Source organism: Cervus elaphus, chromosome 21 (assembly GCF_910594005.1).
Source record: "Cervus elaphus chromosome 21, mCerEla1.1, whole genome shotgun sequence".
Classification (NCBI taxonomy): domain Eukaryota; kingdom Metazoa; phylum Chordata; class Mammalia; order Artiodactyla; family Cervidae; genus Cervus; species Cervus elaphus.
Window position 1 is genome coordinate 1862248 of NC_057835.1, and position 22600 is coordinate 1884847.

A 22600-nucleotide genomic window follows, 5' to 3' on the forward strand; every position below is an offset into this window, starting at 1 on the left:
GCCTTGAAACAGTGTTCTTGGGGTTTCTCTGGAGTGCCATGAAGGAAATCAAGGCTCCTTTCATGTGTGATGTGCAACACGGAATTGCTCTGCACGCAGTGCAGGATATCGCGCCTCATTTTGCGGCGAGGGGGAAGTCTCATGGTTTTTCTCGAGTTGCGGCGGGAACCTGGGGTATATTCTCGAGTTATGACGGGGATGGAGCTTCCACCCACGTGTTTGTTCAGCGACGTCAGGACTCCTGCCTAGTTGCGAGGGACAACTCGGGATTCTCCTCGACGCTTGGCAGGGCAATTGGGACGCCTCTCCAGCTGAGGCGGGAGACCAAGAGTCCCTTTCCACGTGCCACAGGAATCCTGGGACTCCTATCAAGTTTCACGAGGAGTCAGGCATCGTCTCCTTTGGCGGCACTGATCTCCGCGTACCTCTGGAGGTTTCAAAGGATGTGAGGCCTCCGGTCGCGATGAGGTGGGGAACTAGGTCTTTCTCTGTGGTCTCCACAGGGTATTCAGACATCCTTTCGTCCTGGGAGATGCAAGACGAGCCTGCATTCAAGTCACTGCAGGGATATCCGGCCTTATTTCGAGTCAGGGCATCGCAGTGTCCATTCCATTGAGGCCCCAAACTCAGGGTCCCTCTCACATACCTAGAGCTGAGAGAAGCCTCCTCTTGAGGTGCTTGTGGTAAGGTGGTATTCCTCTGGAGTCGAAGCCAGGGACTAACCTCTCATCTCGAGTTGATTTTTGGTCCACGGAGCTCTTTCGTGTTGCTACAGTGACCTCAGGTTCCCTCTAGCCTTGAAACAGTGTTCTTGGGGTTTCTCTGGAGTGCCATCAAGGAAATCAAGGCTCCTTTCATGTGTGATGTGCCACACGATATTGCTCTGTACGAAGTGTAGGGGATCCGGCCTCAACTCGCGGCGAGGGGGAAGTCTCATGGTTTTTCTCGAGTTGCGGCGGGAACCTGGGGTATATTCTCGAGTTACGACGGGGATGGCCCTTCCACCCACGTGTTTGTTCAGCGACGTCAGGACTCCTGCCTAGTTGCGAGGGACAACTCGGGATTCTCCTCGAGGCTTGGCAGGGCAACTGGGACGCCTCTCCAACTGAGGCGGAAGACAAAGGGTCCCTTTCCTCGTGCCACAGGAATCCTGGGACTCCTATCAAGTTTCACGAGGAGTCAGGCATCGTCTCCTTTGGAGGCACTGATCTCCGCGTACCTCTGGAGGTTTCAAAGGATGTGAGGCCTTCGGTCGCGATGATGTGGGGAACTAGGTCTTTCTCTGTGGTCTGCACAGGGGATTCAGACATCCTTTCATCTTAGGAGATGCAAGACGAGCCTGCATTCAAGTCACTGCAGGGATATGCGGCCTTATTTCGCGTCAGGGCATCGCAGTGTCCATTCCACTTGAGGCCGCAAAATCAGGGTCCCTCTCAGATACCTAGAGCTGAGAGAAGCCTCCTCTTGAGGTGCTTGTGGTAAGGTGGTATTCCTCTGGAGTCGAAGCCAGGGACTAACCTCTCATCTCGAGTTGATTCGTGGTCCACGGAGCTCTTTCGTGTTGCTACAGTGACCTCAGGATCCCTCTAGCCTTAAAACAGTGTTCTTGGGGTTTGTCTGGAGTGCCATCAAGGAAGTCAAGGCTCCTTTCATGTGTGATGTGCAACACGGAATTGCTCTGCACGCACTGCAGGGGAATCGGTCCTCATCTCGCGGCGAGGGGAACTCTCATGGTTTTTCTCGAGTTGCGGCGGGAACCTGGGGTATATTCTCGAGTTACGTCGGGGATGACGCTTCCAACCACGTGTTTGTTCAGCGACGTCAGGACTCCTGCCTAGTTGCGAGGGACAACTCGGGATTCTCCTCGAGGCTTGGCAGGGCAATTGGGACGCCTCTCCAGCTGAGGCGGGAGACCAAGGGTCCCTTTCCACGTGCCACAGGAATCCTGGGACTCCTATCAAGTTTCACGAGGAGTCAGGCATCGTCTCCTTTGGAGGCACTGATCTCCGCGTACCTCTGGAGTTTTCAAAGGATGTGAGGCCTCCGGTCGCGATGAGGTGGGGAACTAGGTCTTTCTCTGTGGTCTCCACAGAGGATTCAGAAATCCTTTCGTCTTGGGAGATGCAAGACGAGCCTGCATTTATGTCAATGCAGGGTTATCCGGCCTTATTTCGAGTCAGGGCATTGCGGTGTCCATTCCACTTGAGGCTGCAATCTCAGGATCCCCCTCACATACCTAAAGCTGCGAGAAGCCCCCTCTTGAGGTGCTTGTGGTTAGGTGGTATTCCTCTGGAGTCGAAGTTAGGGACTAACCTCTCATCTCGAGATGATTTTTGGTCCACAGAGTTCTTTCTTGTTGCTACAGTGACCTCAGGATCCCTCTAGCCTTGAAACAGTGTTCTTGGGGTTTCTCTGGAGTGCCATGAAGGAAATCAAGGCTCCTTTCATGTGTGATGTGCAACACGGAATTTCTCTGCCCGCAGTGTAGGGGAATCGGAAGACATCTCGCGGCGAGGGGGAAGTTTCATGGTTTATCTCGAGTTGCGGCGGGAACCTGGGCTATATTATCGAGTTACGATGGGAATGGCCCATCCACCCACGTGTTTGTTCAGTGACGTCAGGACTCCTGCATAGTTGCGAGGGACAACTCGGGATTCTCCTCGAGGCTTGGCAGGGCAATTGGGACACCTCTCCAGCTGAGGCGGGAGACCAAGGGTCCCTTTCCACGTGCCACAGGAATCCTGGGACTCCTATCAATTTTCCCGAGGAGTCAGGCATCCTCTCCTTTGGAGGCACTGATCTCCGCGTACCTCTGGAGTTTTCAAAGGATGTGAGGCCTCCGGTCGTCATGAGGTGGGGAACTAGGTCTTTCTCTGTGGTCTCCACAGAGGATTCAGACATCCTTTCGTCTTGGGAGATGCAAGACGAGCCTGCATTCAAGTCACTGCAGGGATATCCGGCCTTATTTTGAGTCAGGGCATCGCGGTGTCCATTCCACTTGAGGCCGCAAACTCAGGGTCCCTCTCACATACTTAGGGGTGAGAGAAGCCTCCTGTTGAGGTGCTTGTGGTAAGGTGGTAGTCCTCTGGAGTCGAAGCCAGGGACTATCCTCTCATCTCGAATTGATTCTTGGTCCACGGAGCTGTTTTGTGTTGCTACAGTGACCTCAGGATCCCTCTAGCCTTAAAACAGTGTTCTTGGGGTTTGTCTGGAGTGCCATCAAGGAAGTCAAGGCTCCTTTCATGTGTGATGTGCAACACCGAATTGCTCTGCACGCAGTGCAGGGGAATCGGGCCTCATCTCGCGGCGAGGGGGAAGTCTCATGGTTTTTCTCGAGTTGCGGCGGGAACCTGGGGTATATTCTCGAGTTATGACGGGGATGGCCCTTCCACCCACGTGTTTGTTCAGCGACGTCAGGACTCCTACCTAGTTGCGAGGGACAACTCGGGATTCTCCTCGATGCTTGGCAGGGCAATTGGGACGCCTCTCCAGCTGAGGCGGGAGACCAAGGGTCCCTTTCCACGTGCCACAGGAATGCTGTGACTTCTATCAAGTTTCATGAGGAGTCAGGCATCGTCTCCTTTGGAGGCACTGATCTCCGCATACCTCTGAAGTTTTCAAAGGATGTGAGGCCTCCGGTCGCGATGAGGTGGGGAACTAGGTCTTTCTCTGTGGTCTCCACAGGGTATTCAGACATCCTTTCGTCCTGGGAGATGCAAGACGAGCCTGCATTCAAGTCACTGCAGGGATATCCGGCCTTATTTCGAGTCAGGGCATCGCAGTGTCCATTCCATTGAGGCCCCAAACTCAGGGTCCCTCTCACATACCTAGAGCTGAGAGAAGCCTCCTCTTGAGGTGCTTGTGGTAAGGTGGTATTCCTCTGGAGTCGAAGCCAGGGACTAACCTCTCATCTCGAGTTGATTTTTGGTCCACGGAGCTCTTTCGTGTTGCTACAGTGACCTCAGGTTCCCTCTAGCCTTGAAAGAGTGTTCTTGGGGTTTCTCTGGAGTGCCATCAAGGAAATCAAGGCTCCTTTCATGTGTGATGTGCCACACGATATTGCTCTGTACGAAGTGTAGAGGATCCGGCCTCAACTCGCGGCGAGGGGGAAGTCTCATGGTTTTTCTCGAGTTGCGGCGGGAACCTGGGGTATATTCTCGAGTTACGACGGGGATGGCCCTTCCACACACGTGTTTGTTCAGCGACGTCAGGACTCCTGCCTAGTTGCGAGGGACAACTCGGGATTCTCCTCGAGGCTTGGCAGGGCAACTGGGACGTCTCTCCAACTGAGGCGGAAGACCAAGGGTCCCTTTCCTCGTGCCACAGGTATCCTGGGACTCCTATCAAGTTTCACGAGGAGTCAGGCGTCGTCTCCTTTGGAGGCACTGATCTCCGCGTACCTCTGGAGGTTTCAAAGGATGTGAGGCCTCCAGTCGCGATGAGGTGGGGAACTAGGTCTTTCTCTGTGGTCTGCACAGGGGATTCAGACATCCTTTCGTCTTAGGAGATGCAAGACGAGCCTGCATTCAAGTCACTGCAGGGATATGCGGCCTTATTTCGCGTCAGGGCATCGCAGTGTCCATTCCACTTGAGGCCGCAAAATCAGGGTCCCTCTCAGATACCTAGAGCTGAGAGAAGCCTCCTCTTGAGGTGCTTGTGGTAAGGTGGTATTCCTCTGGAGTCGAAGCCAGGGACTAACCTCTCATCTCGAGTTGATTCTTGGTCCACGGAGCTCGTTCGTGTTGCTACAGTGACCTCAGGATCCCTCTAGCCTTAAAACAGTGTTCTTGGGGTTTGTCTGGAGTGCCATCAAGGAAGTCAAGGCTCCTTTCATGTGTGATGTGCAACACGGAATTGCTCTGCACGCACTGCAGGGGAATCGGTCCTCATCTCGCGGCGAGGGGGAAGTCTCATGGTTTTTCTCGAGTTGCGGCGGGAACCTGGGGTATATTCTCGAGTTAGGTCGGGGATGACGCTTCCAACCACGTGTTTGTTCAGCGACGTCAGGACTCCTGCCTAGTTGCGAGGGACAACTCGGGATTCTCCTCGAGGCTTGGCAGGGCAATTGGGAAGCCTCTCCAGCTGAGGCGGGAGACCAAGGGTCCCTTTCCACGTGCCACAGGAATCCTGGGACTCCTATCAAGTTTCACGAGGAGTCAGGCATCGTCTCCTTTGGAGGCACTGATCTCCGCGTACCTCTGGAGTTTTCAAAGGATGTGAGGCCTCCGGTCGCGATGAGGTGGGGAACTAGGTCTTTCTCTGTGGTCTCCACAGGGGATTCAGACATCCTTTCGTCTTCGGAGATGCAAGACGAGCCTGCATTCAAGTCACTGCAGGGATATCCGGCCTTATTTCGCGTCAGGGCATCACAGTGTCCATTCCACTTGAAGTCGCAAACTCAGGGTCCCTCTCACATACCAAGAGCTGAGAGAAGCCTCCTCTTGAGGTGCTTGTGGTAAGGTGGTATTCCTCTGGAGTCGAAGCCAGGGACTATCCTCTCATTTCGAGTTGATTCTTGGACCACGGCGCTCTTTCGTGTTGCTACAGTGACCTCAGGGTCCCTCTAGCCTTGAAACAGTGTTCTTGGGGTTTGTCTGGAGTGCCATCAAGGAAATCAAGGCTCCTTTCATGTGTGATGTGCAACACGGAATTGCTCTGCACGCAGTGTAGGGGAATCGGGCCTCATCTCGCGGCGAGGGGGAAGTCTCATGGTTTTTCTCGAGTTGCGGCGGGAACCTGGGGTATATTCTCGAGTTACGACGGGGATGGCCCTTCCACCCACGTGTTTGTTCAGCGACGTCAGGACTCCTGCCTAGTTGCGAGGGACAACTCGGGATTCTCCTCGAGGCTTGGCAGGGCAATTGGGACGCCTCTCCAGCTGAGGCGGGAGACCAAGGGTCCCTTTCCACGTGCCACAGGAATCCTGGGACTCCTGTAAAGTTTCACGAGGAGTCAGGCATCGTCTCCTTTGGAGGCACTGATCTCCGCGTACCTCTGGAGTTTTCAAAGGATGTGAGGCCTCCGGTCGCGATGAGGTGGGGAACTAGGTCTTTCTCTGTGGTCTCCACAGAGGATTCAGAAATCCTTTCGTCTTGGGAGATGCAAGACGAGCCTGCATTTATGTCAATGCAGGGTTATCCGGCCTTATTTCGAGTCAGGGCATTGCGGTGTCCATTCCACTTGAGGCTGCAATCTCAGGATCCCCCTCACATACCTAAAGCTGCGAGAAGCCCCCTCTTGAGGTGCTTGTGGTTAGGTGGTATTCCTCTGGAGTCGAAGTTAGGGACTAACCTCTCATCTCGAGATGATTTTTGGTCCACAGAGTTCTTTCTTGTTGCTACAGTGACCTCAGGATCCCTCTAGCCTTGAAACAGTGTTCTTGGGGTTTCTCTGGAGTGCCATGAAGGAAATCAAGGCTCCTTTCATGTGTGATGTGCAACACGGAATTTCTCTGCCCGCAGTGTAGGGGAATCGGAAGACATCTCGCGGCGAGGGGGAAGTTTCATGGTTTATCTCGAGTTGCGGCGGGAACCTGGGCTATATTATCGAGTTACGATGGGAATGGCCCATCCACCCACGTGTTTGTTCAGTGACGTCAGGACTCCTGCCTAGTTGCGAGGGACAACTCGGGATTCTCCTCGAGGCTTGGCAGGGCAATTGGGACACCTCTCCAGCTGAGGCGGGAGACCAAGGGTCCCTTTCCACGTGCCACAGGAATCCTGGGACTCCTATCAATTTTCCCGAGGAGTCAGGCATCCTCTCCTTTGGAGGCACTGATCTCCGCGTACCTCTGGAGTTTTCAAAGGATGTGAGGCCTCCGGTCGCGATGAGGTGGGGAACTAGGTCTTTCTCTGTGGTCTCCACAGAGGATTCAGACATCCTTTCGTCTTGGGAGATGCAAGACGAGCCTGCATTCAAGTCACTGCAGGGATATCCGGCCTTATTTTGAGTCAGGGCATCGCGGTGTCCATTCCACTTGAGGCCGCAAACTCAGGGTCCCTCTCACATACTTAGGGGTGAGAGAAGCCTCCTGTTGAGGTGCTTGTGGTAAGGTGGTAGTCCTCTGGAGTCGAAGCCAGGGACTATCCTCTCATCTCGAATTGATTCTTGGTCCACGGAGCTGTTTCGTGTTGCTACAGTGACCTCAGGATCCCTCTAGCCTTAAAACAGTGTTCTTGGGGTTTGTCTGGAGTGCCATCAAGGAAGTCAAGGCTCCTTTCATGTGTGATGTGCAACACGGAATTGCTCTGCACGCAGTGCAGGGGAATCGGGCCTAATCTCGCGGCGAGGGGGAAATCTCATGGTTTTTCTCGAGTTGCGGCGGGAACCTGGGGTATATTCTCGAGTTATGACGGGGATGGCCCTTCCACCCACGTGTTTGTTCAGCGACGTCAGGACTCCTACCTAGTTGCGAGGGACAACTCGGGATTCTCCTCGAGGCTTGGCAGGGCAACTGGGACGCCTCTCCAACTGAGGCGGGAGACCAAGGGTCCCTTTCCTCATGCCACAGGAATCCTGGGACTCCTATCAAGTTTCACGAGGAGTCAGGCATCGTCTCCTTTGGAGGCACTGATCTCCGCGTACCTCTGGAGGTTTCAAAGCATGTGAGGCCTCCGGTCGCGATGAGGTGGGGAACTAGGTCTTTCTCTGTGGTCTGCACAGGGGATTCAGACATCCTTTCGTCTTAGGAGATGCAAGACGAGCCTGCATTCAAGTCACTGCAGGGATATGCGGCCTTATTTCGCGTCAGGGCATCGCAGTGTCCATTCCACTTGAGGCCGCAAAATCAGGGTCCCTCTCAGATACCTAGAGCTGAGAGAATCCTCCTCTTGAGGTGCTTGTGGTAAGGTGGTATTCCTCTGGAGTCGAAGCCAGGGACTAACCTCTCATCTCGAGTTGATTCTTGGTCCACGGAGCTCGTTCGTGTTGCTACAGTGACCTCAGGATCCCTCTAGCCTTAAAACAGTGTTCTTGGGGTTTGTCTGGAGTGCCATCAAGGAAGTCAAGGCTCCTTTCATGTGTGATGTGCAACACGGAATTGCTCTGCACGCACTGCAGGGGAATCGGTCCTCATCTCGCGGCGAGGGGAAGTCTCATGGTTTTTCTCGAGTTGCGGCGGGAACCTGGGGTATATTCTCGAGTTACGTCGGGGATGACGCTTCCAACCACGTGTTTGTTCAGCGACGTCAGGACTCCTGCCTAGTTGCGAGGGACAACTCGGGATTCTCCTCGAGGCTTGGCAGGGCAGTTGGGACGCCTCTCCAGCTGAGGCGGGAGACCAAGGGTCCTTTTCCACGTGCCACAGGAATCCTGGGACTCCTATCAAGTTTCACGAGGAGTCAGGCATCGTCTCCTTTGGAGGCACTGATCTCCGCGTACCTCTGGAGTTTTCAAAGGATGTGAGGCCTCCGGTCGCGATGAGGTGGGGAACTAGGTCTTTCTCTGTGGTCTCCACAGGGGATTCAGACATCCTTTCGTCTTGGGAGATGCAAGACGAGCCTGCATTCAAGTCACTGCAGGGATATCCGGCCTTATTTTGCGTCAGGGCATCACAGTGTCCATTCCACTTGAAGTCGCAAACTCAGGGTCCCTCTCACATACCTAGAGCTGAGAGAAGCCTCCTCTTGAGGTGCTTGTGGTAAGGTGGTATTCCTCTGGAGTCGAAGCCAGGGACTATCCTCTCATTTCGAGTTGATTCTTGGACCACGGAGCTCTTTCGTGTTGCTACAGTGACCTCAGGGTCCCTCTCGCCTTGAAACAGTGTTCTTGGGGTTTGTCTGGAGTGCCATCAAGGAAATCAAGGCTCCTTTCATGTGTGATGTGCAACACGGAATTGCTCTGCACGCAGTGTAGGGGAATCGGGCCTCATCTCGCGGCGAGGGGGAAGTCTCATGGTTTTTCTCGAGTTGCGGCGGGAACCTGGGGTATATTCTCGAGTTACGACGGGGATGGCCCTTCCACCCACGTGTTTGTTCAGCGACGTCAGGACTCCTGCCTGGTTGCGAGGGACAACTCGGGATTCTCCTCGAGGCTTGGCAGGGCAATTGGGACGCCTCTCCAGCTGAGGCGGGAGACCAAGGGTCCCTTTCCACGTGCCACAGGAATCCTGGGACTCCTGTAAAGTTTCACGAGGAGTCAGGCATCGTCTCCTTTGGAGGCACTGATCTCCGCGTACCTCTGGAGTTTTCAAAGGATGTGAGGCCTCCGGTCGCGATGAGGTGGGGAACTAGGTCTTTCTCTGTGGTCTCCACAGAGGATTCAGAAATCCTTTCGTCTTGGGAGATGCAAGACGAGCCTGCATTTATGTCAATGCAGGGTTATCCGGCCTTATTTCGAGTCAGGGCATTGCGGTGTCCATTCCACTTGAGGCTGCAATCTCAGGATCCCCCTCACATACCTAAAGCTGCGAGAAGCCCCCTCTTGAGGTGCTTGTGGTTAGGTGGTATTCCTCTGGAGTCGAAGTTAGGGACTAACCTCTCATCTCGAGATGATTTTTGGTCCACAGAGTTCTTTCTTGTTGCTACAGTGACCTCAGGATCCCTCTAGCCTTGAAACAGTGTTCTTGGGGTTTCTCTGGAGTGCCATGAAGGAAATCAAGGCTCCTTTCATGTGTGATGTGCAACACGGAATTTCTCTGCCCGCAGTGTAGGGGAATCGGAACACATCTCGCGGCGAGGGGGAAGTTTCATGGTTTATCTCGAGTTGCGGCGGGAACCTGGGCTATATTATCGAGTTACGATGGGAATGGCCCATCCACCCACGTGTTTGTTCAGCGACGTCAGGACTCCTGCCTAGTTGCGAGGGACAACTCGGGATTCTCCTCGAGGCTTGGCAGGGCAATTGGGACACCTCTCCAGCTGAGGCGGGAGACCAAGGGTCCCTTTCCACGTGCCACAGGAATCCTGGGACTCCTATCAATTTTCCCGAGGAGTCAGGCATCCTCTCCTTTGGAGGCACTGATCTCCGCGTACCTCTGGAGTTTTCAAAGGATGTGAGGCCTCCGGTCGCGATGAGGTGGGGAACTAGGTCTTTCTCTGTGGTCTCCACAGGGGATTCAGACATCCTTTCGTCTTGTGAGATGCAAGACGAGCCTGCATTCAAGTCACTGCAGGGATATCCGGCCTTATTTTGAGTCAGGGCATCGCGGTGTCCATTCCACTTGAGGCTGCAAACTCAGGGTCCCTCTCACATACTTAGGGGTGAGAGAAGCCTCCTGTTGAGGTGCTTGTGGTAAGGTGGTAGTCCTCTGGAGTCGAAGCCAGGGACTATCCTCTCATCTCGAATTGATTCTTGGTCCACGGAGCTCTTTCGTGTTGCTACAGTGACCTCAGGATCCCTCTAGCCTTAAAACAGTGTTCTTGGGGTTTCTCTGGAGTGCCATCAAGGAAATCAAGGCTCCTTTCATGTGTGATGTGCAACACGGAATTGCTCTGCACGCAGTGCAGGGGAATCGGGCCTCATCTCGCGGCGAGGGGGAAGTCTCATGGTTTTTCTCGAGTTGCGGCGGGAACCTGGGGTATATTCTCGAGTTATTACGGGGATGGCCCTTCCACCCACGTGTTTGTTCAGCGACGTCAGGACTCCTACCTAGTTGCGAGGGACAACTCGGGATTCTCCTCGAGGCTTGGCAGGGCAATTGGGACGCCTCTCCAGCTGAGGCGGGAGACCAAGGGTCCCTTTCCACGTGCCACAGGAATGCTGTGACTCCTATCAAGTTTCATGAGGAGTCAGGCATCGTCTCCTTTGGAGGCACTGATCTCCGCATACCTCTGAAGTTTTCAATGGATGTGAGGCCTCCGGTCGCGATGAGGTGGGGAACTAGGTCTTTCTCTGTGGTCTCCACTGGGTATTCAGACATCCTTTCGTCCTGGGAGATGCAAGACGAGCCTGCATTCAAGTCACTGCAGCGATATCCGGCCTTATTTCGAGTCAGGGCATCGCAGTGTCCATTCCACTTGAGGCCCCAAACTCAGGGTCCCTCTCACATACCTAGAGCTGAGAGAAGCCTCCTCTTGAGGTGCTTGTGGTAAGGTGGTATTCCTCTGGAGTCGAAGCCAGGGACTAACCTCGCATCTCGAGTTGATTTTTGGTCCACGGAGCTCTTTCGTGTTGCTACAGTGACCTCAGGATCCCTCTAGCCTTGAAACAGTGTTCTTGGGGTTTCTCTGGAGTGCCATCAAGGAAATCAAGGCTCCTTTCATGTGTGATGTGCCACACGATATTGCTCTGTACGAAGTGTAGGGGATCCGGCCTCATCTCGCGGCGAGGGGGAAGTCTCATGGTTTTTCTCGAGTTGCGGCGGGAACCTGGGGTATATTCTCGAGTTACGACGGGGATGGCCGTTCCACACACGTGTTTGTTCAGCGACGTCAGGACTGCTGCCTAGTTGCGAGGGACAACTCGGGATTCTCCTCGAGGCTTGGCAGGGCAACTGGGACGCCTCTCCAACTGAGGCGGAAGACCAAGGGTCCCTTTCCTCGTGCCACAGGAATCCTGGGACTCCTATCAAGTTTCACGAGGAGTCAGGCATCGTCTCCTTTGGAGGCACTGATCTCCGCGTACCTCTGGAGGTTTCAAAGGATGTGAGGCCTTCGGTCGCGATGATGTGGGGAACTTGGTCTTTCTCTGTGGTCTGCACAGGGGATTCAGACATCCTTTCGTCTTAGGAGATGCAAGACGAGCCTGCATTCAAGTCACTGCAGGGATATGCGGCCTTATTTCGCGTCAGGGCATCGCAGTGTCCATTCCACTTGAGGCCGCAAACTCAGGGTCCCTCTCACATACCTAGAGCTGAGAGAAGCCTCCTCTTGAGGTGCTTGTGGTAAGGTGGTATTCCTCTGGAGTCGAAGCCAGGGACTAACCTCTCATTTCGAGTTGATTTTTGGTCCACGGAACTTTTTCGTGCTGCAACAGTGACCTTAGCATCGCTCTAGCCTTGAAACAGTGTTCTTGGGGTTTCTCTGGTGTGCCATCAAGGAAATCAAGGCTCTTTTCATGTGTGATGTGCAACACGGAATTGCTCTGCACGCAGTGCAGGGGAATCGGGCCTCATCTCGCGGCGAGGGGGAAGTCTCATGGTTTTTCTCGAGTTGCGGCGGGAACCTGGGGTATATTCTCGAGTTACGACGGGGATGGCCCTATCACCCACGTGTTTGTTCAGCGACGTCAGGACTCCTACCTAGTTGCGAGGGACAACTCGGGATTCTCCTCGAGGCTTGGCAGGGCAATTGGGACGCCTCTCCAGCTGAGGCGGGAGACCAAGGGTCCCTTTCCACGTGCCACAGGAATGCTGTGACTCCTATCAAGTTTCATGAGGAGTCAGGCATCGTCTCCTTTGGAGGCACTGATCTCCGCATACCTCTGAAGTTTTCAATGGATGTGAGGCCTCCGGTCGCGATGAGGTGGGGAACTAGGTCTTTCTCTGTGGTCTCCACAGGGTATTCAGACATCCTTTCGTCCTGGGAGATGCAAGACGAGCCTGCATTCAAGTCACTGCAGGGATATCCGGCCTTATTTCGAGTCAGGGCATCGCAGTGTCCATTCCACTTGAGGCCCCAAACTCAGGGTCCCTCTCACATACCTAGAGCTGAGAGAAGCCTCCTCTTGAGGTGCTTGTGGTAAGGTGGTATTCCTCTGGAGTTGAAGCCAGGGACTATCCTCTCATTTCGAGTTGATTCTTGGACCACGGAGCTCTTTCGTGTTGCTACAGTGACCTCAGGATCCCTCTAGCCTTGAAACAGTGTTCTTGGGGTTTGTCTGGAGTGCCATCAAGGAAATCAAGGCTCCTTTCATGTGTGATGTGCAACACGGAATTGCTCTGCACGCAGTGTAGGGGAATCGGGCCTCATCTCGCGGCGAGGGGGAAGTCTCATGGTTTTTCTCGAGTTGCGGCGGGAACCTGGGGTATATTCTCGAGTTACGACGGGGATGGCCCTTCCACCCACGTGTTTGTTCAGCGACGTCAGGACTCCTGCCTAGTTGCGAGGGACAACTCGGGATTCTCCTCGAGGCTTGGCAGGGCAATTGGGACACCTCTCCAGCTGAGGCGGGAGACCAAGGGTCCCTTTCCACGTGCCACAGGAATCCTGGACTCCTATCAAGTTTCACGAGGAGTCAGGCATCGTCTCCTTTGGAGGCACTGATCTCCGCGTACCTCTGGAGTTTTCAAAGAATGTGAGGCCTCCCGTCGCGATGAGGTGGGGAACTAGGTCTTTCTCTGTGGTCTCCACAGAGGATTCAGAAATCCTTTCGTCTTGGGAGATGCAAGACGAGCCTGCATTTATGTCAATGCAGGGTTATCCGGCCTTATTTCGAGTCAGGGCATTGCGGTGTCCATTCCACTTGAGGCTGCAATCTCAGGATCCCCCTCACATACCTAAAGCTGCGAGAAGCCCCCTCTTGAGGTGCTTGTGGTTAGGTGGTATTCCTCTGGAGTCGAAGTTAGGGACTAACCTCTCATCTCGAGATGATTTTTGGTCCACAGAGTTCTTTCTTGTTGCTACAGTGACCTCAGGATCCCTCTAGCCTTGAAACAGTGTTCTTGGGGTTTCTCTGGAGTGCCATGAAGGAAATCAAGGCTCCTTTCATGTGTGATGTGCAACACGGAATTTCTCTGCCCGCAGTGTAGGGGAATCGGAACACATCTCGCGGCGAGGGGGAAGTTTCATGGTTTATCTCGAGTTGCGGCGGGAACCTGGGCTATATTATCGAGTTACGATGGGAATGGCCCATCCACCCACGTGTTTGTTCAGCGACGTCAGGACTCCTGCCTAGTTGCGAGGGACAACTCGGGATTCTCCTCGAGGATTGGCAGGGCAATTGGGACACCTCTCCAGCTGAGGCGGGAGACCAAGTGTCCCTTTCCACGTGCCACAGGAATCCTGGGACTCCTATCAATTTTCCCGAGGAGTCAGGCATCCTCTCCTTTGGAGGCACTGATCTCCGCATACCTCTGGAGTTTTCAAAGGATGTGAGGCCTCCGGTCGCGATGAGGTGGGGAACTAGGTCTTTCTCTGTGGTCTCCACAGAGGATTCAGACATCCTTTCGTCTTGGGAGATGCAAGACGAGCCTGCATTCAAGTCACTGCAGGGATATCCGGCCTTATTTTGAGTCAGGGCATCGCGGTGTCCATTCCACTTGAGGCCGCAAACTCAGGGTCCCTCTCACATACTTAGGGGTGAGAGAAGCCTCCTGTTGAGGTGCTTGTGGTAAGGTGGTAGTCCTCTGGAGTCGAAGCCAGGGACTATCATCTCATCTCGAATTGATTCTTGGTCCACGGAGCTCTTTCCTGTTGCTACAGTGCCCTCAGGATCCCTCTAGCCTTAAAACAGTGTTCTTGGGGTTTGTCTGGAGTGCCATCAAGGAAGTCAAGGCTCCTTTCATGTGTGATGTGAAACACGGAATTGCTCTGCACGCAGTGCAGGGGAATCGGGCCTCATCTCGCGGCGAGGGGGAAGTCTCATGGTTTTTCTCGAGTTGCGGCGGGAACCTGGGGTATATTCTCGAGTTACGACGGGGATGGCCCTATCACCCACGTGTTTGTTCAGCGACGTCAGGACTCCTACCTAGTTGCGAGGGACAACTCGGGATTCTCCTCGAGGCTTGGCAGGGCAATTGGGACGCCTCTCCAGCTGAGGCGGGAGACCAAGGGTCCCTTTCCACGTGCCACAGGAATGCTGTGACTCCTATCAAGTTTCATGAGGAGTCAGGCATCGTCTCCTTTGGAGGCACTGATCTCCGCATACCTCTGAAGTTTTCAAAGGATGTGAGGCCTCCGGTCGCGATGAGGTGGGGAACTAGGTCTTTCTCTGTGGTCTCCACAGGGTATTCAGACATACTTTCGTCCTGGGAGATGCAAGACGAGCCTGCATTCAAGTCACTGCAGGGATATCCGGCCTTATTTCGAGTCAGGGCATCGCAGTGTCCATTCCACTTGAGGCCCCAAACTCAGGGTCCCTCTCACATACCTAGAGCTGAGAGAAGCCTCCTCTTGAGGTGCTTGCGGTAAGGTGGTATTCCTCTGGAGTCGAAGCCAGGGACTAACCTCTCATCTCGAGTTGATTTTTGGTCCACGGAGCTCTTTCGTGTTGCTACAGTGACCTCAGGTTCCCTCTAGCCTTGAAACAGTGTTCTTGGGGTTTCTCTGGAGTGCCATCAAGGAAATCAAGGCTCCTTTCATGTGTGATGTGCCACACGATATTGCTCTGTACGAAGTGTAGGGGATCCGGCCTCATCTCGCGGCGAGGGGGAAGTCTCATGGTTTTTCTCGAGTTGCGGCGGGAACCTGGGGTATATTCTCAAGTTACGACGTTGATGGCCGTTCCACACACGTGTTTGTTCAGCGACGTCAGGACTCCTGCCTAGTTGCGAGGGACAACTCGGGATTCTCCTCGAGGCTTGGCAGGGCAATTGGGACGCCTCTCCAGCTGAGGCGGGAGACCAAGGGTCCCTTTCCACGTGCCACAGGAATGCTGTGACTCCTATCAAGTTTCATGAGGAGTCAGGCATCGTCTCCTTTGGAGGCACTGATCTCCGCATACCTCTGAAGTTTTCAAAGGATGTGAGGCCTCCGGTCGCGATGAGGTGGGGAACTAGGTCTTTCTCTGTGGTCTCCACAGGGTATTCAGACATCCTTTCGTCCTGGGAGATGCAAGACGAGCCTGCATTCAAGTCACTGCAGGGATATCCGGCCTTATTTCGAGTCAGGGCATCGCAGTGTCCATTCCACTTGAGGCCCCAAACTCAGGGTCCCTCTCACATACCTAGAGCTGAGAGAAGCCTCCTCTTGAGGTGCTTGCGGTAAGGTGGTATTCCTCTGGAGTCGAAGCCAGGGACTAACCTCTCATCTCGAGTTGATTTTTGGTCCACGGAGCTCTTTCGTGTTGCTACAGTGACCTCAGGTTCCCTCTAGCCTTGAAACAGTGTTCTTGGGGTTTCTCTGGAGTGCCATCAAGGAAATCAAGGCTCCTTTCATGTGTGATGTGCCACACGATATTGCTCTGTACGAAGTGTAGGGGATCCGGCCTCATCTCGCGGCGAGGGGGAAGTCTCATGGTTTTTCTCGAGTTGCGGCGGGAACCTGGGGTATATTCTCAAGTTACGACGTTGATGGCCGTTCCACACACGTGTTTGTTCAGCGACGTCAGGACTCCTGCCTAGTTGCGAGGGACAACTCGGGATTCTCCTCGAGGCTTGGCAGGGCAATTGGAACCCCTCTCCAGCTGAGGCGGGAGACCAAGGGTCCCTTTCCTCGTGCCACAGAAATCCTGGGACTCCTATCAAGTTTCACGAGGAGTCAGGCATCGTCTCCTTTGGAGGCACTGATCTCCGCGTACCTCTGGAGGTTTCAAAGGATGTGAGGCCTTCGGTCGCGATGATGTGGGGAACTAGGTCTTTCTCTGTGGTCTGCACAGGGGATTCAGACATCCTTTCGTCTTAGGAGATGCAAGACGAGCCTGCATTCAAGTCACTGCAGGGATATGCGGCCTTATTTCGCGTCAGGGCATCGCAGTGTCCATTCCACTTGAGGCCGCAAAATCAGGGTCCCTCTCAGATACCTAGAGCTGAGAGAAGCCTCCTCTTGAGGTGCTTGTGGTAAGGTGGTATTCCTCTGGAGTCGAAGCCAGGGACTAACCTCTCATCTCGAGTTGATTCTTGGTCCACGGAGCTCTTTCGTGTTGCTACAGTGACCTCAGAATCCCTCTAGCCTTAAAACAGTGTTCTTGGGGTTTGTCTGGAGTGCCATCAAGGAAGTCAAGGCTCCTTTCATGTGTGATGTGCAACACGGAATTGCTCTGCACGCACTGCAGGGGAATCAGTCCTCATCTCGCGGCGAGGGGGAAGTCTCATGGTTTTTCTCGAGTTGCGGCGGGAACCTGGGGTATATTCTTGAGTTACGTCGGGGATGCCGCTTCCAACCACGTGTTTGTTCAGCGACGTCAGGACTCCTGCCTAGTTGCGAGGAACAACTCGGGATTCTCCTCGAGGCTTGGCAGGGCAATTGGGACGCCTCTCCAGCTGAGGTGGGAGACCAAGGGTCCCTTTCCACGTGCCACAGGAATCCTGGGACTCCTATCAAGTTTCACGAGGAGTCAGGCATCGTCTCCTTTGGAGGCACTGATCTCCGCGTACCTCTGGAGTTTTCAAAGGATGTGAGGCCTCCGGTCGCGATGAGGTGGGGAACTAGGTCTTTCTCTGTGGTCTCCACAGAGGATTCAGAAATCCTTTCGTCTTGGGAGATGCAAGACGAGCCTGCATTTATGTCAATGCAGGGTTATCCGGCCTTATTTCGAGTCAGGGCATTGCGGTGTCCATTCCACTTGAGGCTGCAATCTCAGGATCCCCCTCACATACCTAAAGCTGCGAGAAGCCCCCTCTTGAGGTGCTTGTGGTTAGGTGGTATTCCTCTGGAGTCGAAGTTAGGGACTAACCTCTCATCTCGAGATGATTTTTGGTCCACAGAGTTCTTTCTTGTTGCTACAGTGACCTCAGGATCCCTCTAGCCTTGAAACAGTGTTCTTGGGGTTTCTCTGGAGTGCCATGAAGGAAATCAAGGCTCCTTTCATGTGTGATGTGCAACACGGAATTTCTCTGCCCGCAGTGTAGGGGAATCGGAACACATCTCGCGGCGAGGGGGAAGTTTCATGGTTTATCTCGAGTTGCGGCGGGAACCTGGGCTATATTATCGAGTTACGATGGGAATGGCCCATCCACCCACGTGTTTGTTCAGCGACGTCAGGACTCCTGCCTAGTTGCGAGGGACAACTCGGGATTCTCCTCGAGGCTTGGCAGGGCAATTGGGACACCTCTCCAGCTGAGGCGGGAGACCAAGGGTCCCTTTCCACGTGCCACAGGAATCCTGGGACTCCTATCAATTTTCCCGAGGAGTCAGGGATCATCTCCTTTGGAAGCACTGATCTCCGCGTACCTCTGGAGTTTTCAAAGGATGTGAGGCCTCCGGTCGCGATGAGGTGGGGAACTAGGTCTTTCTCTGTGGTCTCCACAGAGGATTCAGACATCCTTTCGTCTTGGGAGATGCAAGACGAGCCTGCATTCAAGTCACTGCAGGGATATCCGGCCTTATTTTGAGTCAGGGCATCGCGGTGTCCATTCCACTTGAGGCCGCAAACTCAGGGTCCCTCTCACATACTTAGGGGTGAGAGAAGCCTCCTGTTGAGGTGCTTGTGGTAAGGTGGTAGTCCTCTGGAGTCGAAGTTAGGGACTAACCTCTCATCTCGAGATGATTTTTGGTCCACAGAGTTCTTTCTTGTTGCTACAGTGACCTCAGGATCCCTCTAGCCTTGAAACAGTGTTCTTGGGGTTTCTCTGGAGTGCCATGAAGGAAATCAAGGCTCCTTTCATGTGTGATGTGCAACACGGAATTTCTCTGCCCGCAGTGTAGGGGAATCGGAACACATCTCGCGGCGAGGGGGAAGTTTCATGGTTTATCTCGAGTTGCGGCGGGAACCTGGGCTATATTATCGAGTTACGATGGGAATGGCCCATCCACCCACGTGTTTGTTCAGCGACGTAAGGACTCCTGCCTAGTTGCGAGGGACAACTCGGGATTCTCCTCGAGGCTTGGCAGGGCAATTGGGACGCCTCTCCAGCTGAGGCGGGAGACCAAGGGTCCCTTTCCACGTGCCACAGGAATCCTGGGACTCCTATCAATTTTCCCGAGGAGTCAGGCATCCTCTCCTTTGGAGGCACTGATCTCCGCATACCTCTGGAGTTTTCAAAGGATGTGAGGCCTCCGGTCGCGATGAGGTGGGGAACTAGGTCTTTCTCTGTGGTCTCCACAGAGGATTCAGACATCCTTTCGTCTTGGGAGATGCAAGACGAGCCTGCATTCAAGTCACTGCAGGGATATCCGGCCTTATTTTGAGTCAGGGCATCGCGGTGTCCATTCCACTTGAGGCCGCAAACTCAGGGTCCCTCTCACATACTTAGGGGTGAGAGAAGCCTCCTGTTGAGGTGCTTGTGGTAAGGTGGTAGTCCTCTGGAGTCAAAGCCAGGGACTATCCTCTCATCTCGAATTGATTCTTGGTCCACGGAGCTCTTTCGTGTTGCTACAGTGACCTCAGGATCCCTCTAGCCTTGAAACAGTGTTCTTGGGGTTTGTCTGGAGTGCCATCAAGGAAGTCAAGGCTCCTTTCATGTGTGATGTGCAACACGGAATTGCTCTGCTCGCAGTGCAGGGGAATCGGGCCTCATCTCGCGGCGAGGGGGAAGTCTCATGGTTTTTCTCGAGTTGCGGCGGGAACCTGGGGTATATTCTCGAGTTACGACGGGGATGGCCCTATCACCCACGTGTTTGTTCAGCGACGTCAGGACTCCTACCTAGTTGCGAGGGACAACTCGGGATTCTCCTCGAGGCTTGGCAGGGCAATTGGGACGCCTCTCCAGCTGAGGCGGGAGACCAAGGGTCCCTTTCCACGTGCCACAGGAATGCTGTGACTCCTATCAAGTTTCATGAGGAGTCAGGCATCGTCTCCTTTGGAGGCACTGATCTCCGCATACCTCTGAAGTTTTCAAAGGATGTGAGGCCTCCGGTCGCGATGAGGTGGGGAACTAGGTCTTTCTCTGTGGTCTCCACAGGGTATTCAGACATCCTTTCGTCCTGGGAGATGCAAGACGAGCCTGCATTCAAGTCACTGCAGGGATATCCGGCCTTATTTCGAGTCAGGGCATCGCAGTGTCCATTCCACTTGAGGCCCCAAACTCAGGGTCCCTCTCACATACCTAGAGCTGAGAGAAGCCTCCTCTTGAGGTGCTTGTGGTAAGGTGGTATTCCTCTGGAGTCGAAGCCAGGGACTAACCTCTCATCTCGAGTTGATTTTTGGTCCACGGAGCTCTTTCGTGTTGCTACAGTGACCTCAGGTTCCCTCTAGCCTTGAAACAGTGTTCTTGGGGTTTCTCTGGAGTGCCATCAAGGAAATCAAGTCTCCTTTCATGTGTGATGTGCCACACGATATTGCTCTGTACGAAGTGTAGGGGATCCGGCCTCATCTCGCGGCGAGGGGGAAGTCTCATGGTTTTTCTCGAGTTGCGGCGGGAACCTGGGGTATATTCTCGAGTTACGACGGGGATGGCCGTTCCACACACGTGTTTGTTCAGCGACGTCAGGACTCCTGCCTAGTTGCGAGGGACAACTCGGGATTCTCCTCGAGGCTTGGCAGGGCAACTGGGACGCCTCTCCAACTGAGGCAGAAGACCAAGGGTCCCTTTCCTCGTGCCACAGGAATCCTGGGACTCCTATCAAGTTTCACGAGGAGTCAGGCATCGTCTCCTTTGGAGGCACTGATCTCCGCGTACCTCTGGAGGTTTCAAAGGATGTGAGGCCTTCGGTCGCGATGATGTGGGGAACTAGGTCTTTCTCTGTGGTCTGAACAGGGGATTCAGACATCCTTTCGTCTTAGGAGATGCAAGACGAGCCTGCATTCAAGTCACTGCAGGGATATGCGGCCTTATTTCGCGTCAGGGCATCGCAGTGTCCATTCCACTTGAGGCCGCAAAATCAGGGTCCCTCTCAGATACCTAGAGCTGAGAGAAGCCTCCTCTTGAGGTGCTTGTGGTAAGGTGGTATTCCTCTGGAGTCGAAGCCAGGGACTAACCTCTCATCTCGAGTTGATTCTTGGTCCACGGAGCTCTTTCGTGTTGCTACAGTGACCTCAGGATCCCTCTAGCCTTAAAACAGTGTGCTTGGGGTTTGTCTGGAGTGCCATCAAGGAAATCAAGGCTCCTTTCATGTGTGATGTGCAACACGGAATTGCTCTGCACGCACTGCAGGGGAATCGGTCCTCATCTCGCGGCGAGGGGGAAGTCTCATGGTTTTTCTCGAGTTGCGGCAGGAACCTGGGGTATATTCTCGAGTTACGTCGGGGATGACGATTCCAACCACGTGTTTGTTCAGCGACGTCAGGACTCCTGCCTAGTTGCGAGGGACAACTCGGGATTCTCCTCGAGGCTTGGCAGGGCAATTGGGACGCCTCTCCAGCTGAGGCGGGAGACCAAGGGTCCCTTTCCACGTGCCACTGGAATCCTGGGACTCCTATCAAGTTTCACGAGGAGTCAGGCATCGTCTCCTTTGGAGGCACTGATCTCCGCGTACCTCTGGAGTTTTCAAAGGATGTGAGGCCTCCGGTCGCGATGAGGTGGGGAACTAGGTCTTTCTCTGTGGTCTCCACAGGGGATTCAGACATCCTTTCGTCTTCGGAGATGCAAGACGAGCCTGCATTCAAGTCACTGCAGGGATATCCGGCCTAATTTCGAGTCAGGGCATCGCAGTGTCCATTCCACTTGAGGCCCCAAACTCAGGGTCCCTCTCACATACCTAGAGCTGAGAGAAGCCTCCTCTTGAGGTGCTTGTGGTAAGGTGGTGTTCCTCTGGAGTCAAAGCCAGGGACTAACCTCTCATCTCGAGTTGATTTTTGGTCCACGGAGCTCTTTCGTGTTGCTACAGTGACCTCAGGTTCCCTCTAGCCTTGAAACAGTGTTCTTGGGGTTTCTCTGCAGTGCCATCAAGGAAATCAAGGCTCCTTTCATGTGTGATGTGCCACACGATATTGCTCTGTACGAAGTGTAGGGGATCCGGCCTCATCTCGCGGCGAGGGGGAAGTCTCATGGTTTTTCTCGAGTTGCGGCGGGAACCTGGGGTATATTCTCGAGTTACGACGGGGATGGCCGTTCCACACACGTGTTTGTTCAGCGACGTCAGGACTCCTGCCTAGTTGCGAGGGACAACTCGGGATTCTCCTCGAGGCTTGGCAGGGCAACTGGGACGCCTCTCCAACTGAGGCGGAAGACCAAGGGTCCCTTTCCTCGTGCCACAGGAATCCTGGGACTCCTATCAAGTTTCACGAGGAGTCAGGAATCGGCTCCTTTGGAGGCACTGATCTCCGCGTCCCTCTGGAGTTTTCAAAGGATGTGAGGCCTCCGGTCGGGATGAGGTGGGGAACTAGGTCTTTCTCTGTGATCTCCACAGGGGATTCAGACATCCTTTCTTCTTGGGAGATTCAAGACAAGCCTGCATTCAAGTCACTGCAGGGATATCCGGCCTTATTTCGAGTCAGGGCATCGCAGTGTCCATTCCACTTCAGGCCGCAAAATCAGGGTCCCTCTCGCATAGCTAGAGCTGAGAGAAGCCTCCTCTTGTGGTGCTTGTGGTAAGGTGGTATTCCTCTGTAGTCGAAGCCACGGACTAACCTCTCATCTCGGAGTTGATTTTTGGTCCACGGAGCTCTTTCGTGTTGCTACAGTGACCTCAGGATCCCTCTAGCCTTGAAACAGTGTCCTTTGGGTTTCTCTGCAGTGCCATAAAGGAAATCAAGGCTCCTTTCATGTGTGATGTGCAACACGGAATTGCTGTGCACGCAGTGCAGGGGAATCGGGCCTCCTCTCGCGGCGAGGGGAAAGTCTCATGGTTTTTCTCGAGTTGCGGCAGGAACCTGGGGTATATTCTCGAGTTACGACGGGGATAGCCCTTCCACCCACGTGTTTGTTCAGCGACGTCAGGACTCCTGCCTACTTGCGAGGGACAACTCGCGATTCTCCTCGAGGCTTGGCAGGGCAATTGGGACGCCTCCCCAGCTGAGGCGGGAG